The sequence below is a fragment of the Rhinolophus hipposideros genome (genome assembly GCF_964194185.1).
Source record: "Rhinolophus hipposideros genome assembly, chromosome: 10".
NCBI lineage: Eukaryota > Metazoa > Chordata > Mammalia > Chiroptera > Rhinolophidae > Rhinolophus > Rhinolophus hipposideros.
The window spans coordinates 58,584,482-58,600,433 of NC_138056.1; the positions used below are offsets into that span (position 1 = coordinate 58,584,482).

Genomic DNA, 15,952 nt, shown 5'->3' on the forward strand with positions numbered 1-15,952 from the left:
GTGAGCATGCCTTTTTCCTCCACAGCAAAACACTTTGTCTTCTAAAGCTATTCACTGTATACAGAAATCCTTCAAAGAAAGCCTGGAACAAAAGGTGGTATCTTTCATGTAAGACATGCAGAAACATGAAAGATTTATGCAGAATCCCCTCCCACACCAAAAAAGCAAAAAACAAAAAAAAAACAACAAAGCAAAACAAAAAAACCACGAAAAAAACAAAACCAAAACATATGTTGGTAGAGGTGACTTCAGAGTGAATCTCTTAACTATTTCTTGTTACACTGTCTGAGTAAATTATTTTTGCCTTTATTCTTTCTTTTCCTTTTTCTCCTTTGTGTAGTCTTTTCTAGGTTTTTCTTAATCATTCAAATAATTTTCAGAATGAACCTTTTCTTTCCAGCTTCAGTGCTGTTACACATTTCTGGACTCTTGTCCTCTTTTGACACAATTATTGCAGATAATCTGGGTGGTCTTTTCCCTTGCTTTTCCCCCCCCTCTCTCCCATTCATTTTCTTTATGGCTAAAATGCCTTTTTCTGAAAATTCCTTATGAATCTATAATAGGTTTACTTGGCTAACTAATCTTTGTTCATTGAATGAGTGTATTGAGTATTCATACAAATGATCTATCAAATCCAGGACCTTTGCCTAGTATTTAAGAAGTTATTCCTTTCTTGTCTATTCAACTTTTCTTTCTACTGCTTCCCTACAAAGTACAATATAATACTTGTTTCTATAGCTGTTCTTTCTTCATATTGTTTCTTCTATCTGAAATGCTCTTTGTAGTTCTTTTCTGAATTCTACCTGTATGCTCTACCTTCTCCACGAAACTCTCTCAGGCAATACCATGTTTTCCCCAACATAAGACCTAGATGGACAATCAGCTCTAATGCGTCTTTTGGAGCAAAAATTAATATAAGAGCCAGTCTTATTTTACTACAATAAGACTGAGTTAATATAATATAATATAATATAATATATAATATAATATATATAATATAATGCCTGGTCTTATTTTAATATAATACGTAGCATAAGACCCGGTCTATATAATATAATATAATATAATACCAGGTCTTATATTAATTTTTGCTCCAAAAGATGCATTAGAGCTGATTGTCTGTCTAGGTCTTATTTTCAGGGAAACAGGGTACTGAATGTGCATTCTGTGAGCTCTTACTTTGTTTTTAATCAATATTTATTGTTTAACACTAATTATTCTTCAGTTAAAATCACTTTTGCTAGTTTTGTCTCTGGCAAAAGTGAGAATGTATGTTATCTCTTTTCTTTGTGTATGTGCTGCTGAAAGAAGTGGTGGCTGTGAGCTTCAGAAGAAGAAGTGAGAATTAACAGATGGGAAAAATAGAGGTGTGGAGATAGTTGTAAGGAAGAGTAGTTGAAACAGGATTGTTTAAGGAATAATATGAAGTGAGATGGGATAGGTACAGATTGTTTGGTGGAGTTGTGGCTGTGGATTTTTCAGTAGGCAATAAGGACCTATTGTAGATATTTGAGTAAGAGTGGAATGATGAAAATGGTACATTAGGAAGACATGTCTGTCAGCTTACTATGGATTGGGAGAATTAAATACTAAAAAACCAGCTAGAAGATTTTGTAGTTATCTAGATAATGGATAGCATACGGGACTAACAATTAAGTGCAAGAATTCATCCTAGAAAAAGTGCTCCATGTCTCATTGCTGAATATCACTATGGTCACCTTCCAAGTACTAACCTTAGGAAGCTATGCACTGATGCCAGTGCCTAGTCCACCCTTCAAAGCAATTTTGGAACTCTTTCTGGAATGGCCATTAGAGAGCTGTTGTCCTATTACCCTTGATGTCCTGAATGTCATCAAAATGTCTTCCTTTTAATATTTCCTTTATTTTCAGGTAAAGAAAGAAGTCATTGGGGGCCAGATCAGGTGAAGAGGGAGGGTGTTCCAGTACAGTTATTTGTTTATTGTATAAAAACTCCCTCACAGACAGTGCTGTGTGAGCTGGTGCACTGTCGTGATGCAAGAGCCATGACTTGTTGGCGAAAAGTTCAGGTCACCTAACTTCCCTGTAGCCTTTTCAGCACTTCCAAATAGTAAACTTGGTTAACTGTTTGTCCAGTTGGTACAAATTCATAATGAATAATCCTTCTGATATCAGAAAAGGTTAGCAACATGATTGCAACAAGTTTGCAAACTTAATTGTCAGACCTTGTAGATAGTAGTGTCAAAATGAATACTTGGGGGGATCTGAAGCTGGAGTAGGATGGAGCCATTGCCATTTCTGTAGAGACATAATTAAACACCACAATTTATTTGAAGCTTTGATGTTCTTTGAATGTTTGATAAAGCAAGCTATGCATAGCCAAATTAAAAAAAATCAGTTAATTAACATTTGTGATGCTAATATGCTAGGCTCTAGAGATAGGTGAATGAGACACAAGCTCCTGTTTTTCAAACCTAAGATAAAAGTTAGCTGAATGTAGTAACTTAAGTTAGATTTTGTTCTTACTGTGTGTGCCTTCCTTGACTGGGGTCCATATCAAATGCGGTGCCTCTTACCGTTTCTCAGCATGCTGTTGGTGGAAAGATAGGGAATTGGGCTATTGGGAGAAATAGTGAGTGCCTTGGTGGCTCCGTCCTGTCCTCCCCGTGGTCACAAAGATAGTCTCTTTGGCAGATAGGCTTGAGAGGATGGACATGGGGATTCACTTTCTTACTAATTGTACTAAATCTTCATTTTCCTTTTATCATTAGGTCAAGCTGGTCACTTATATTTGCACAGGTGGTTGTGAACTACTGTTCTAGTCATTTACAATGTGATTCATTTTGTAATACTTTTATTGAAATATAACGGTAGTAACATTTCATAAAGTGAGGAAATGATGTGTATCTGGTTTGAAAAGTCTATACTCTGTTTCAGATTGTTGGCAAAACTTCAGACCCTGCATCTGAGAGTAATATGTAGTAATTTGTGAAATGCTGTGATTTAGAGTTTAGTAACGTTATTAGCACATGTCTGTATAGAATGGATAAAAATTGAGAATTCTGAAAATTTGTTATAATTACTAATCTCAAATTACCCTAGGACTATCGAAAGGCACGTGATGGTACATTTAACTCATTCAGGGATTTTTAAATGTTTGTGCTTTTCTTCCTATCTCAGGGTACAGATTACTTCCATAATTACTCAGAGATGAAGATTTATTAAATGAAACAGTGTAAAAACAAATCTCACAGTGAAGGCAAAGTTCCCTAAAGTATCCATAATGTAACCTGTGGTAGTGTTACTAAGAGACTAATTAGAAACATCTGTTAGGAATAGTCACATTCAATATTAGTTTAAGAATATTTATTACATACATATAGTCTACTTCACCAGAATAAAAAAGTTTAGTCTACACAAGTTTAATATTTCAAGGTACTTTGGCAGAATACTAATAGTTTAAAAACTGTGTAGCAGGCACCATTATTTTGGGTTTAGTTGTGTGTTTTAATTTCTAAATTCCCAATTGCTCTGAGAACACAAAAAGGTTGAGAACCTCTGTTCTTGCTAGACTGTGGTAAACCCTCAGTGTAATAGAGTCCTGCTGGGGACCTATGGGGCCAGCCGGTGATCTCATCCAGGTACCCGACCAGTGAAAAGCAGCCTGTTTCGTACTTCTACATACTTACGTAGTAGGTTTGGTGGTAGCTGTGCTACAGTTTGATTCACAGAAGACCTGCATTGGCAAGTCACTTCTTTCTGGGCTATGCTATAGCTCATTAAGTGAAGGAGAGTTTTCTTTTAAGGAAAACACACAAGCCTATGTTGATCACACCATGGAACACTTTTCTTTTTTTTCTTTTTTTTGTATTTTCTTTTGGCTATAGCAGCAAGTTATGAGGCAAAAAAATATATGCTAGTAATCATGGTATTTGCTTAATTGGTCTTATTTTAAGTATTTAAAAAATATCCCCCTCTATTACATCACTGTGGAATGTTATGGGAAGGAAAGACTGAAGCTGTGGTTCACTTATGCAGAGTTTCTGCGGTTACAACAACTAGTTAGTTATATTTTTCACCCAGCGTTTTGAATAAGATATTGGATAAAGATGTGTAAACAGCCAAAATATGCATCTTGATTAAGTTGTTAAAAATATGTGCTAGGTTTTATATATCTATAATTGACTTATTATTTAACACTGATGGACTATATAAGGAAGTAGAGGTGCTAAAGAATTTTATTCTATTATATATCACAACTTTGTATATCTAAGGCCAATAGGGTTCATTGTTATTTAGTACTCCAAAAATCCAAGTTTTCTGTAAGTCTTGGATTCATTAAAATATTTTAAACAATCTTAGATTAAATTGTTTCTGAATGGTATCACATATTTCTCTTTCTTAATTAGAACATATTAAACAAATTGGCATTGTTGATTATTCATATTGTTAATATGAAGTATTTTATAATACCATAATATTTATATATTTAGGACCTATCAAATTGGGTAGGGCTCTTTATTCTACACTAAATGGTCTCCAGATGACTATTACTTTTGGGTCTAGCTTACTTTTTATTATCTATTGTTCTGTAATGAACCACCCCCAAACTTAGTGGTTTTAAAACAACAGTTTGATTTTCTTCCATTTCTGTGCGTCAGTAATTTAGTTTGGTCTTAGCTGGGCTGCTCTTCTACTGGTCTTGGGGTCACTCACGCATCTATAGCCTTCTGGTGCCTTGGCTGGGGGTTTCATGGTCTGAGATGATACTGAGTTAGTTGTTCACTTCTCCCTCTTCCTGGTCTCTCATCCTCAAGTTGGCTAGCTTGGACTTCCTTACATTGTGGTCTTATGCTTTCAAGCTCTGAGAGTGGAGCCACGGCTTGGGAATCACATCGTGTCCCCTTTGCCAGATTCTGTTGGTCAAAGCAAATCATCCTACCCAGGAAGGGTGGGGAACTAGGCTCTGTCTATAACTCTACCGAGCAGAGTAACAAAGTCATATTGCAAGGAGGTAGGCATACAGGGATGGGAGAAATTGTTGTGGCCAATTTTGCAAACAATGTATCACTCTTGCCAGTTGTTTTCCTATGCTTTCTTTCAACTGTTACTTCATTATTATTTTTATGTCTCTCTCCATCATCCCCTCTCTTTCCTTTTCTTCCTATGCTGAATTTGCTTTGTTTTTTTAAAGCAACTTAACTCACCTTGCTAGAATGTTATGTAAAGTAAGAACAAACTTACTTTGAGAGAAGACCTGGGATATTTTTATACAAATCAATTGCATAGTTGTTGTGGCATCTCTCTTTCCAGTCTATGAACTTTTTATTTTGAGAGAGAAGGTTTAGGAGGAAGGGTACAGTGACTTCCCCCTCCCCTACCTTGTTTTAGTGTGTGCCATGATAGTGTTTTCTAAGGTATTCTTCACATATGTCCAGGGTTTTGCAGAGTCTCCCAGGAACAAATGTGTAGTGTGGTATATATGGGAGACAAAGCAGTTCCTCAGGCAGAGCATTTCTACCTTCATTTATTTTACTTACAGTTCTTTTCAGGTTTGATTTTATTTGAACAAAGGGTTTCTTTGCTTAGAGACCATTTTAGGTAATTAGACTTGTGGGCTAGCTGAGTTTTAGATATGTGAGGTTAATTATTTAGTTAAAACACAAATGATTTAAGGTCTTATAAAAATAGTTTTGCCTTAAGCTATTTCTAAAATACATTTTCTAAATGGGGAATTTATATGCTTTGATTTTATTAGATACGTTAAAAACATATTCTAGAATTTAGCAACCCTGAATTCAAAACATCACTTACATATACAAAACAATTATACAAGATTAAGGGCTAATTTACATGTAAGAACACAGTGAATATAGTAAAATAGCAAAATGTAAAGTCTTTCATTGTGTTGAAGGAGGTATATCGTTTAGTCCACCAATGAGGGAGTAGATCCTTTTTTAAAAAAATTAATTTATCTGAAATTGACTATTTAAATGTAAAGGAAATAATTTTAAAAAGTTATTCCATATGTTATATGTGTATTTTTGAGGACACAGAAGTTTAAATGTTGTTGTAAATGTATATATGATCCAGGGCTGGACCTTTCTGGAGCTGGGAGATGGTCCAATTTCGTGTTCCTTGTGGTTCTGACCGACAAAGGGGTCAAGGCGGAGAGGTTATCATCTTATATTTGAAGGATTGTTTTTGTGGAAGAAAGATTTTTTTTTTCCTGTAAAACTGGGCATTACAAGTATAATTTTGAGAAAGACAGGTATCACTACAATAATGAGGAAGAGTTTGCCAGTAGAACTGTGCAATAAATGAATTTGGTTGCCTGGTAAAGTTGAGAGTTTCGCATGATAGGAATTTTTAAGCAAAAGCTATGCAATAATCTCTTATGGTCATTACAGAAAGGATTCACATAGCAGAGAAGAGGTTAGGGTTCTCAGGGTTTTATCTGTGCTTAAGATTATATAAATGGTCCAAGTAAAGAATCTCTAGGCTTCCTCTAAATCAGCGGTGCCAGCTGGGGGCAATTTTGTACATTTTTCAAGAGACAGTGGGCAATGTTTGGAGACAGGTTTGGTTGTCCTCACTGGTGGTGAGAGGTGCTATTGTCCCCTAGTGTGTAAAGGCCAGATAAACTGCTAAACAGCTACAATGCACAGGGTAGCCGTCCACCTCCTCACCCCCAACCATAAAGAATTATCTACCCTAAATGTCACTAGTGCCAAGCGTGAGAAACTCTGAGATTTGGCTCGAGGGATTTGACCTAGTGAGTGATTTAGATGGTGGGTTTGATCTTTGAGACTAGTCCGGGCCTGAAGTGATGAGGCCCGGTAATACTGACCTTAGACTAAGGTGTGAAGTAGAAGACACTTATGTCCATGCCCATTCCTCTATCAATTCCATCGCTCTTAAGTTCTGTAAGGTCTATCTCTGTACCACCCTTCTGGGCCTGTCCTCTAATGACTCTTGATCTCATCAGAGTTAGCCCCCCTGGGCCTATTTCTTCAACATCTGTTCTCTGTTACCTAGATAATCTGAAGAATGATTATACCTACTGATATTGATTTAATACTCTTTCCTTAATTGGTGATAATTCCTGAATTTTTCTCCCCCAGTGATGATGGTGATTCTGCTGGAGCCTTCCAAGGTGACCGGTTGTCTACTTACAGGCCTATAAAATTGTCTGTACAATTTTCAAGTTGTCATTCAAACAGAGTATATAAGAATACTTTAGAGATACGTTCGTTAGATCACTCCTTTCTGTCGGTGGATGCCTCCGAGTAAGCATCGTTAAAGTCACCCCTCCCGCGGTCGTCATGTCTAAGTCAGAGTCTCCCAAAGATCCTGAACAGCTGTGGAAGCTCTTCATCGGAGGTTTGAGCTTTGAAACATTTGATGAGAGTCTGAGGAGCCATTTTGAGCAATGGGGAATGCTCACAGACTGTGTGGTGACGAGAGACCCAAACGCCAAGTGCTCCAGAGGCTTTGGGTTTGTCACCTGTGCCACTGTGGAGGAGGTGGGTGCAGCCATGAAAGCAACGCCACACTAGGTGGAGGGAGGAGTTATGGAACCAAAGAGAGCTGTCTCAGGGAAGATTCTCAAAGACCTGGTGCCCACTTCACTGTGAGAAAGATTTGTGTCGGTGGTATAAAAGAAGACGCTGCAGAACATTGCCTAATAAATTCTTTTGAACAGTGTGGGAACATTGAAGTGATTGAAATCATGGTTGACCGAGGTGGTGGCAAGAGAGGCTTTGCTTTTGTAAACTCTGATGACCATGACTCTGTAGACTAGATTGTCATGCACAAATACCACACTGTGAATGGCCACAACTGTAAGGAAAGCCCTGTCTGAGCAGGAGATGGCTAGTGCTTCATCCAGTCAAAGAGGTCGAAGTGGTTCTGGAAACTTCGGTGGTGGTCGAGGAGGTGGTTTTGGTGGGAATGACAACTTTGGTCGTGGAGGAAACTTCAGTGGTCGAGGTGGCTTTGGAGGCAGTCGTGGTGGAGGAGGATGTGGTGGTGGTGGGGAGGGCTATAATGGATTTGGTAATGATGGTGGTTATGGAGAAGGTGGTGCTTGTTACTCTGGAGGAAGCAGAGGCTGTGGAAGTGGTGGACAGGGTTATGGAAACCAGGGCAGTGGCTATGGCGGGAGTGGCAGTTATGACAGCTATAACAACGGAGGAGGCGGAGGCGGCTTTGGCGGTGGTAGTGAAGCAGTTTTGGAGGTGGTGGAAGCTATAACGATTTTGGCAATTACAACAATCAATCTTCAAATTTTGGACCCATAAAAGGAGGGAACTTTGGAGGCAGAAGCTCTGGCCCCTATGGTGGTGGAGGTCAATACTTTGCCAAACCATGAAACCAAGGTGGCTGTGGTGGTTCCAGCAGCAGCAGTAGCTATGACAGTGGCAGAAGGTTTTAATTACTGCCAGGAAACAAAGCTTAGCAGGAGAGGAAAGCCAGAGAAGTGACAGGGAAGCTACAGGTTACAACAGATTTGTGAACTCAGCCAAGCACAGTGGTGGCAGGGCCTAGCTGCTACAGAGAAGAAATGTTTTAGACAATACTCATGTGTATGGGCAAAAAACTCGAGGACTGTATTTGTGACTAATTGTATAACAGGTTATTTTAGTTTCTGTTCTGTGGAAAGTGTAAAGCATTCCAACAAAGGGTTTTAATGTAGATTTTTTTTTGCACCCATGCTGTTGATTGCTGAATGTAATAGTCTGATCATGACGCTGAATAAATGTGTCTTTTGTTTTTAAAAAAGAATACTTTATTAAAGCAAGATAATGTGATTCTTGTCTATTACCTACTCAAAATTATTTATATAAAAATTCAAACTAGACATTAGAAATATTTACCTGCATTTATATGAAGCTAATAAGAGCTACTAACTCAGAGGTAGATGAACTATCAACAGAAAGAACTGGAAATTATGAATACTAAGAGTGGTCTACAGTCACTTGGGTATAAATCACTTAGCTTTTGCAGGTTAATTAGCGATCAATTTTAATTTCATATATATGCAGAAATGAAATAACTAGGCAATAGTTTTGTGTTGAAATTCAGTTAATCTAAACTGTTCTGATTTGTAGTTTGGTGGCATAACAATCCAAAATAAAATTCTAATGTCACCATCTTGTTATGTAGATAATGGGAAGTTTTCTTCTAGTCATTCATACTATACTCACTGCTAAATACTGAGTATATTTACTTGGGGGATTTATTTTTAACTCAAATAGGTCTCAAGATACATAAAAGTCTAGTTACAATGACACTTTTGAGGCAGGGTAATGACCAATATTTTAATGCTTAGTTTTCATTAAAAACTAGTCATTTTACCCTTTTTCCTTTTTATAAAAATGAAATCATGCTTCCACAAATGCCAATTTATATTTTGGCTCCCAGCTTGATTAAGATGAAGGAATGTGTACTTAGGATCGCTCCGATTGAGACCGTGTGCACCAGGAACCACCTGCTTTCCTGAGGGGCCTTTTCTATTAAAATATTAATCAGACTATTCCATGTGAAAATTTTGGCTAACACACATGCATGCCTCATTTTTGCCATGTCCCATATTTAATACACTAAGAAAATTACATTTAGAAATGCTCTTCAGAACTTTGCAGCTTCCACCCCCAATTAGTCTGGTTTATTGTTACTAATTAAATTTTGAAGGCTGAGAAGGCCAAGTCATATCCGTTTCAACGCTCTTTGGGTGTTGTGAGGACTTATTTTTGAGAGCATTTACTCTGTTTCACTCCTAATTTTCTTCCCAGCATGACAATGTTGAGTTGTTCTGCTTTGCTGATACACGGCTTGTTTATCTCATTCTAATGCTGTGGGAGGAGACAGCGCTGGTATTTAGACAGTGTTTTAGACATAGCTCAGGGAGGTCTTTGTGTGTGCTATGATTTGTAGAAGTTTGTGTTCAAAAGACTCTAACTTCTAAACTGTAAGATACCTTTAAAAACAAGCACTTGAAAAAATCTGAGTTGGACGAGAGAAATAAGTAAGTCTATAATTTAAATGAATGAACAAAATGAATGTTTCTTTTGTTCTTAACCAGGAAATCATGTCCCATATGTCTATATGTCCAATAACCTGCATTTTCAAAGTACTACTTTGGATCATAATCTAGAATAAGTATGCATTCATGTTATTGACATTTTAAAATAAAAATTAATATGGATGTATTCACAGTACTGGAGAAGTAAGCTAAAACTCGGCAGCTATGCTAATTGCTATTAAAACAAGACTGTGGGAACATTAAGAATGCTATTGTGAGAAAGCTTCAGAAAACCTTTGTTCATTTCTTCCCATGCCCATTAATGATATCTTATGGAGAACAAAAAATGAGAAGAAAAACAAAACTTATTTTTCCTTTCATGACAATTTCTATAGAAGTAGATGATTATCAGGTTGTGAACATAACTGAGGGACTAAAATACCATATGAGGATCACATTATTCATTCTGAAACCTCCTGGTTCCCTGAGATGCAGCCATTCTGCAAAAGCAAGTAAGATGGAGAGAAGAAAAACAAGATGGTGGTTTCTTCAGGTACTGACTGTACTCACATTTTCATGTACATAATTTTGAGTTTATTTAGAAAGTTCAGGGACTACTGTCCTTTGGTAAGAGATATTGTGTGTATTCATCCATCTATCTATCTATCTATCTATCTATCTATCTATCTATCTATCTATCTATCTACTACTACCTACCTATCTATCCATGCATACATACAATGCATAATATTGCCATTAGAAATATAAAAATAATGTACTTTCAAGGGGTGAAGAGTTTGTACAAACATTCCCAGTATCTAAAATTATGATTTTGACTTTTAGACAGACTGCCTCCCTCATTAGGTCATATAGGTTCATTCTTGAACCTGGTTATACACCAATTTCATATAAGATCCTCACTATATGCAACTAGAATACAAAACTTCTGCTTTCCGTGATAGAGGTTACCCCAGTGTAATTTAATCATTTTGGAATTCATAATTAATAACTAATACTGGATAAAACTTGATTTTACAGTTGCGCTAGATTTTTATCTCTGTTTGTTCTTAATTCATTTTTACTGTTTGAATAAGACTAAATAAGCATTTAAGTTTCTTCTCATTGCCCTAGACCATTAGATGTTGAGCAAAGTTGACTGGATTTTTAAAAATATCAGTAGTGATTTTTTATTTTATTACACTCTTATCTATAAACTGTTAAAATACTTTTGTAGGTATTTTTAAAAACTATATATTTCAATATCATTATGTCTGTTAGTGACAAACTAGATACAGGATCTGTCTTGCTGATTGCAGAGGGGGGAAAAAGCACAGGAAAAAGGTTAACCAACATGTAAGAAGTCTTGATCTACTGTGTTTTCTTGCTGTAATAAGCATGGGGAACTCAAAAGGAAAAATCTTGTGTGTGTATACAGTTTAGGAGAGATGGTTGAAAAGGCTTCCATAGTGCATCTGGTTCATAATTCAAGCACATGCTACCCTGCTACTTCCCCCACCCCTTTTTTTTGTAGAGGTAATGCCCACTTTAGTTGTGCTTTAAAACTTTTAAAATGTTCATTAGAAAAAGAAAACCCACTAGTTCTGGACCTTTCCTTTCTGAAGAAATGATAGTGGAAACTGAGTATGCAGAGAGGAATCTGCAGCTGGATAGAAATAATGAGAACTAAGATAGATATGAGCTATGCCATGCCTAATTGAGGAAGGATTTCTCAGATGAGTTCTGGAATGAGCATATGCCCAAAGAACTGGCAGATGGCTTGAGTGTGCACACAGGGCATACCATTTGGGAGAACTAAGTGACATTCCATTATATCAGCACATGAGTTAAGTACCCATATGTGTGTTTAAAACAACAGTAAAGATAGTGCCTATTTTTCTGTTCGTTGTTGATGATTCTTTTTCGGGGCTTTATGTGTTGGGAGTAGTGGGTTCTCAGCGGACACTTAAAAAATGTGGGACTCCGCTGGAGGGCAGTGGTCGGCCTTGGGTCCACAGCACAGTGTGGTTTGGTGAAGTAGTGAGTGAGTGCTGTCTTCCTGGCCACCATAGTTAGGGTGAAAATTAGCCCTCATTCTACTGGTCTTTTTTACCTTTATCAAAAAAGAAAGATCTGAATTGCCATAGTGCCATGTGTTGTTTGTGGCCGTGCTGTGACCTCTCTAAAGTAGTCTGCAAGCTCTTATTTATTTATTTTTGTACTGTCTCTGAGGGGAAAACACAATATCACTCTAAGCCTGGTTCTTATTTGAGGTTAATGGGAATACCACCTTTTGGATGGCAATAACTAACTTACTACAAATTGTCTACTTATAATAATGAGGTTTCACTTAGGTGACCCTGTCTACTTTGCCCTGCTGGAAACACAATATTTTTTCAGCTTTAACTTTGTTCTGAATCTATGTAAAACCTTTCTCTTCCTCCTCCTCCATGTGCTAAATGACATGCGAAGTTCTTTGTTTTGTTCCCTGAATTGAAAAAGGAACATGTTTGGCAGCATTCAGGTAAAAAATGGTGGTCCCTTACATGGTTTTGTAAACATATTGGAAAACTGACTCACGCAACTTTTTTGTCATCTCATTTCATATGTAAACATGTAAAATTTTTAGTTCAATCTTGTAATATTTTGATTATTTGGAAATTTAAAAAGTATATTTCTTACATCTGTTTTTCTTTACTAGAATAAATATTTTATAGAAGGTTTTAGGATTATGGAATTTTCTTGTCACCATTGCTTTTCTTATCCGATTTATAATGTAGACAGTGAGCTCTTTGGCACAGAGACTGTATCTTAACTTACTGTTTTATCTGCTGTGCAGGAAAATAAAAGATGTTTTATAATTAAGTTGAATAAAATTCATAAAACTGTAATTCTTCGATTTGCTAGAATTTTGTTTAGGATTTTAGCATCTGTATTCATCAGAGATATAGGTCTGTAGTTTTCTTTTTTTGTGTTGTCCTTACCAGGTTTTGGTATCAGGGTAATGTTGGCCTCATAAAATGAGAAAACTGTAATTCTTTATTGGGAGTTTTTAAAGGAATCTTTGAGAGAAATCCATGACAGTTCACAGGCTTTAGAATCACACCTGGTTCCCCAAACTGGCTTAATCCCAAACTATTCACTTCTCTGAAGTGAATATAATAATCCGTACATTGCAAGGCCATTTTGAGGATTATATATTAAAATGAAATATGTCAAGAATTTAGTGCAGCATGTGACACGAAGGAGCTTTCAGAAACAGCAACTGATGTCGTTGTTACACTATTATTTTAATTATTGTAATAATACTGAACTTTGAAAGATTTTCCCCTCACTTTTTTAAATGACAGACACTGATTTAAAAAAATTGGAATCATTATGGGAATTATTCCTACCTTGTAAACATAGTAGCCACTAAATTAACATTTAATAAGAATAAAATCTTTTCTAGAGGCAGAGGGGTATAATTGAAAGCGTTGAATTTGAAATCAAATAGTTTTAGCTTTGAGCCTAATTCAGCCACTTAAATATTCTATGATTTTAGGTGACTAACTTATCTGCTGAGTCCATCTTTGCCTCATTTTTAAAATAAGAGTGATAAAAACCTACCTTGAAGAGCTATTGTTAGGACTAGAGATCATATTTTCAAAATACTTTATACAGGACCTAGCACTGCTAATCCATAGTAGTTGATTATCTATTTTATTCCTCTCCTTTCTCTGTGTTCTCTGTTCCAATTTATTTTCTTGATTTACCTCTAACTTTCTATCATTAAATTCTCCCATGGTTTCTTTTGGCTCCTTGCTCTTCCTTTTCATATTTATTTCCTTTTCTGTTTGTTTTGAATTGCACTTTTAGTGACTTTTAATGACAGTTGACCATAGAGAAATGGGCATGGGGAAGAAAAGGAACAAATGACTGTCGTGATAATTTTTAAATATGTCATTGCCAACCATTACTTCAAGTAAACTGCGTTTCCTTTACATGATAAAATAGAGACGTGAATGAAGTGATGTAGGTGTTTAACCATAATACCTAATTGGGTTTTATCGTCCCAGGTCTGAGAACATACTTTCAGTGAGTATTTTGTTCAGTGAATGAATTTGCATCTTGGTTTTTACGTTTTTAGTAAAGACTGAATTTTCTTTCATATAATCCTTGACCTGTAAACTTTTAAATAGTCAGTCGTTTTAAAGCTGTTTATCTTTTAAAAATCTGCCAGCAGAATGAGAATTCTGTTGTAGTAAAGAATGTAACTTCCAGGTTGTATTAGTTGCTACACATTGAAATTTTCCATAGTTACATCCTTTAGATTGTTTTATTTTTATGGCAGACAAAATACAGCTTACCTACTTACCATAAAAGGACAGGATATCATATAGCCTGTACTTCCCAGCCACTATCTTACATAGCTGTTTTCTACAACTGGAAAATTTCAAGGTTAATATGTTGTCAGACTCTGTTTGCTGACCTTGAAGTATAAATCAAGAATGGAGAGCAGTGCAAGGAAGAGACGGCCCAAGTTTTTGGCATATTTAATGTAATTTCCCTCCATTAACATTCAGTTCAGTCGGAGCAAATACTTTCATCTGCTTATGTGTACATATATTCTGAGATTTGTCTCATTAGATATTAGTGACATTTTGCTTTGAAATAATTTTGTTGTACACTGAAACCAATTGACTGATGAAATCAGAATTTTGGAGTTTGGAAAGATACTACAGATTAATCTAAGTTCCTTTGAAGATGAAAAAGTTAAGACTTAAAGAATGGAAGTGATTTATTTGATCAAGTTTATAGTCTTAAATTTGGAGACCCAAGACTTCTTTCTTAATTCTAGTCAGGCATATGTGGTCCTAAATTCCCCATTAAGGTCTTTTGTACTTTTCCTGCATTTGTTTTGTCAAGGAAGGGAAACTTTAAAAAAAATCAATAAATTGTTAATCTGAAACAAAGTGACAGATTAAAAAGATGGACTGTATATTATGTGAGATTTAAATTCTGTAAGGATTTTTAAAAATTATAAAGTAATACATAGCTATTTAGCTTGAGAGTAGTGCTGCTTGAAATTATGTGTTAGCTGAAGCAAATCAATATTATGATAATATATTATGTGTTCAAAGTCAAAATATATACATTGCAAATTGTGATAACACTTATTCATCCAATAAGAATGGTTTCCCCAAGAGACCATGAAATAGTCTTGTGTTTTCAGAAAAGTAGATGTTTAGTGGAGTCTAAAGTTCAGTCTTATTATAAGTGTGTGAATGAGAGTAATATTAATTTTTTTGAAGAGAGTTGCTATCAATAGAAACTAACATCATCATTATCAAAAGCCTTAAATAATATATCAAGAATCTATCCATGTATGGAGTTAGGTAAACACTCTGCCCTTTGGGACTTTATGTTCTAAGTTCTGGTGGAGACATAAAGGTATACAGACAACCAAAAATGCATAGCCTAAATATACTGAGTAATTTAAATAATAATATAATCAGATGTTTTGGTGAGTACTTCTTGTAGCATGAAGTTTAATATTCTGTCCTCGCACATTGTATTGGAATGATTTGTTAATACACCTACATTTCCACTAGACTTGACCTTATAAGGGCAACAAGAATCCAGTATCATGTGATTTTGTTTCCCTGGATGCTGACAATATAGCAAATACTGAATAAATATGTCAAAGATGGTGAGAACTTGTGGTTCCTTGTCTATTCTGTTTTACTAGAAGATCACATGGGCTCTTGATAGTCTGGAGCTTACCTTTCTTTGCATCTCTCTCCCTTTGGCTTGATGAGTCACAAAGTGTTAGAAACATAGACACCAAATCAGTTATTGTGAATGGGTGGGTGGAAACATTGCAGAAATATGAATGAAATACACATGGGACAAGGGGACATTTATTGCTGCTTTTCCAGAAAAAAGAGATGAGATTTTGGTAATCAT

At 36.0% G+C, this 15,952-nt stretch overlaps 1 protein-coding gene and 1 pseudogene across 3 annotated transcripts in view; both read left to right on the plus strand.

Annotated features, from left to right (window-relative positions):
* Window positions 1–15,952, plus strand: part of TMEM135 (transmembrane protein 135) — a 222,271-nt gene that overhangs the window by 113,010 nt on the left and 93,309 nt on the right. The window lies entirely within an intron of this gene.
* LOC308503747 (heterogeneous nuclear ribonucleoprotein A1-like) lies at window positions 7,305–8,463 on the plus strand (annotated as a pseudogene). Its single transcript has 2 exons — window positions 7,305–8,046; window positions 8,204–8,463. The product of its transcript is annotated as a heterogeneous nuclear ribonucleoprotein A1-like (transcript).